The sequence below is a fragment of the Triticum dicoccoides genome, chromosome 1B, assembly GCF_002162155.2.
Source record: "Triticum dicoccoides isolate Atlit2015 ecotype Zavitan chromosome 1B, WEW_v2.0, whole genome shotgun sequence".
Classification (NCBI taxonomy): Eukaryota; Viridiplantae; Streptophyta; class Magnoliopsida; order Poales; family Poaceae; genus Triticum; species Triticum dicoccoides.
Window position 1 is genome coordinate 449157691 of NC_041381.1, and position 3930 is coordinate 449161620.

Consider the following 3930-nt stretch of genomic DNA (forward strand, 5'->3'; position numbering starts at 1 on the left):
GTTTTGCGATACGCCACACCCCTCCCGATGAACAGGAGCCCCGTTTCGACCGTAGCGCTCCAACACAAGTCCGTTTCGTCTGTTTTGCGGTACGCCACACCCCTCCCGATCAACAGGACCCCCATTTCGACCGTAGCACTCCAACAAAAGTCCATTTCGTCCGTTTTGCGGTACGCCACACCCGTCCCGATCAACAGGACCCCCGTTTCGACTGTAGGAGGTCCGTTTCCTCCGTTTTGCGGTATGCCACACCCCTCCCGATGAACATGATCCCGTTTCAAACGTGGACGGTCGAACACAAGGCCATTTCCTCCGTTCTGCGGTACGCCAGGCCTCGTTTCCATCGCCTGTTCCGTCCGAGCCCTCCCGATGAACACGACCACGCATATCCGTTCCGACCCAGCCGGTTGGCTCCCACGTGTTCTGTTGCCTCCCGATAAACACGACGCATTTTGTTGCCTCCCCATGAACACGAGCATTCCGTTGCCTCCCCATGAACACGATGACGGTGCTGTTTCTCCGTTCCGACCCAGCCATGTACGCGAGCCCTGGCCGTACGTATGCGCGAGTAGGCGTTCGAGACCCCGCCCGTATGTACGTACGTGGCCGTATTTTCTTTCTTGCACCCTGGCCGTTGTACGTACGTGTACATGCTACGTGCGCGCCTCTACTACGACACGTGCGCGCCTCTACAACGACCAGTATGTACGTACACGTTCGCGACCAGAATGACAACACTACGTATGCTTCGACCAGGTGGGTCCCGACTGTCACGCACTTCCTTGCGTGCGAAGATGTAGCTGGTGGGTCCCAGCAGTCAGGGGGGCTGAGGGAGTCCTGGACTAGGGGGTGTCCGGATAGCCGAACTATCATCATCAGCCGGACTCCAAGACTATGAAGATATAAGATTGAAGACTTCGTCCCGTGTCCGGATGGGACTTTCCTTGGCGTGGAAGGCAAGCTTGGCGATACGGATATGTAGATGTCCTACCATTGTAACCGACTCTGTGTAACCCTAGCCCACTCCGGTGTCTATATAAACCGGATGGTTTTAGTCCATAGGACGAACAACAATCATACCATAGGCTAGCTTCTAGGGTTTAGCCTCCTTGATCTCGTGGTAGACCTACTCTTGTAATACCCACATCATCAATATCAATCAAGCAGGATGTAGGGTTTTACCTCCATCAAGAGGGCCCGAACCTGGGTAAAACATCGTGTCCCTTGTCTCCTGTTACCATCCGCCTAGACGCACAGTCGGGACCCCCTACCCGAGATCCGCCGGTTTTGACACCGACATTGGTGCTTTCATTGAGAGTTCCTCTGTGCCGTCGCAATCAGGAGGGATGCCTTTTCCCGTCTTTAAAGACGGCGCCGTCGTCAAGGGAGCTTTGGCCACCGGCCAAACTATCCGGCTAGGTGGTTTTCTTATGACCGCCTATTCGGCCACCGCTCCGACAATGACCTCTCAGGTCATCAAAAGCGATCTTCACGTCAACTCGGAATTCGCCGAGCAGCTAGATCCGATGGAGCTCTCCTCCGTAAATGAGCTCTTGGATCGCATCACCGCCCTAGGAGTCGCTACAGACTACGATCAGATTGGGCTTAAAACCGATCTGAGAGAAATTAACTCTCCCCAGGCTACCCACCACGTTGTTGTGGTAGAGGAACAACGCGGCGATTCTTCTTCTATGTTAAAGACCAGTTATGTCCGAACTCCCGATCCCTCCATGCCGGATTCCCGCGGAGGGACGGACGTCAATCAAGTATTGAACCTAAAGTCAGGCATCGGACCAGATCTGTTGGATAACATCCAGCAATCCAAGCTTCCAAATCCAGAAACTTCTCGGCCTTTGAGCCTCAGATTGGGCGGGGTTCCAAATTTAATTCCGCCCGCCCACCCAAACATAAGCGATCTATCTCAAATACGGCAAGAGCCCGATGAAACAGTACATCATTACTGGGCCAGATTCCTCCTGGTTATGGACAGGATAAAGGACTGCCGTGAGGGAAGCGCAATCTCAATTTTCTGCAACAATTGCACGGACAAGGGAATCATGAAAGCCATAAGTCGTCGCGAAGTCACACGCTTCGCCGACCTGGCGACCACAGTACAAAAATACTATGCGATGGAGAGTGCCTGGAAAACCGAAACCAGGTTTTGGGACAATCCGACCCTGAACATAACCCTAGTTCGAAATAAAAGGGTGCATCATACTCAAGCACCTGGGTTAAAAACCAAAAAGAAAAAAACCCCTAAAGGGCACGGAACCGTACTGGAGGGATGGCTCAACGGACCCTGTAAAATCCATAGTACAGAGGGCACCACTCCAACACATAGCCTTCGAGCATGTTGGATACTACGGCAGGTGGCCAAAAGTGGCGAAGGTTTTCTAGCCCTGGGTAACCAGCCCAACAGTACCAGTACGGTATTAACAGTCTTCGAGACTTTCACATCAAATAATATGCGGAAACGAACAATCCGCAGCCTCGCCGAAGTCTACCAAGTAGCAACAACAAATCCATGGAGCGACACGGCTATCACCTTCAATGCCAGCGATGAACCTAAATTCCGAATAGCCCGAGCACCAGCTGCATTGGTCCTCAGTCCGATAGTGGACGACTTTCGTCTTACCAAGGTACTCATGGATGGCGGCAGCGGATTAAACCTCATCTACAAGGAAACCCTCCAAAAAATGGAAATAGACTGGAGCCGCATTGAGCGAAGTAGCACAACCTTTAGAGGAATAATCCCTAGTCGGGAAGTACGCTGCACAGGAAAAATCACACTAGATGTAGTGTTCGGCTCACCGGACAATTACAGGTCCGAGGAGGTCACGTTCCAAGTGGCCCCGTTCGGCAATGGATATCACGCCTTGTTAGGGCGAGAGGCATTCACAATTTTCCAAGCTATACCCCATTACGGGTACATGAAGCTTAAAATGTCCGGGCCCAATGGAATCATCACTCTTGTTAGTGATCCAGATATAGCACTCCACGCTGAAAATAAGACAGCCGCACTAGCCCTAGAGGCACTATCCGAAGCCCTAGCGGCAGAGGAACTCACTGCGCTGCGCTCCATGGTGAATAGAGACGATGTGATACTCGATAAGAGATCTAAGTCCACCTCTTTTAAACCAGCAGACGAAATAGTCAAATTCCAGGTCCATCCAACGGACCCCACAAAGATGGCCTCCATTGGGGCACAATTAAACCCTGATGTAGAAGCCGCACTACGAGAATTCCTTTGGGAAAATTGGGACATTTTTGCCTGGCACCCTTCAGATATGCCAGGAATCCCATGCAGGCTAGCAGAGAACAGCCTAAATATCCTAAAAGGATTCAAGCCAGTCAAACAGGCTCTTTGGCGATTTTCCGAACCCAAAAGACAGGCAATGGGAGAGGAGCTTGCCAAACTCTTAGAAGCCGGATTCATCAGAGATATAAAACATCCGGACTGGCTAGCAAACCTGGTAATGGTACCAAAAAAGGACAAATCCTGGCGCCTTTGCGTCGATTTCAAAGACCTTAACAAGGCCTGTCCAAAGGATCCTTTCCCCCTCCCCCGCATCGACCAAGTTATCGATGCTACCGCAGGGCACGATTCATTGTGCTTCCTCGACGCATACTCCGGATACCATCAAATCAAGATGGCGGAAACAGACCAGGCCGCAACGGCATTCATTACTCCATACGGACCATTCTGCTTCAACACAATGCCATTCGGACTCAAAAACGCCGGCGCAACATATGAGCGCATGATTCAGACATGTCTGGTTACCCAGATAGGCAAAATAGTGGAGGCATACGTAGACGATGTGGTCGTCAAGACCAAACACGTCGAAACTCTAGTAGACGATTTGAGGCTTACATTCGACAACCTCCGAGCATATGACATTAAGCTCAACCCGGAAAAATGTGTTTTCGACG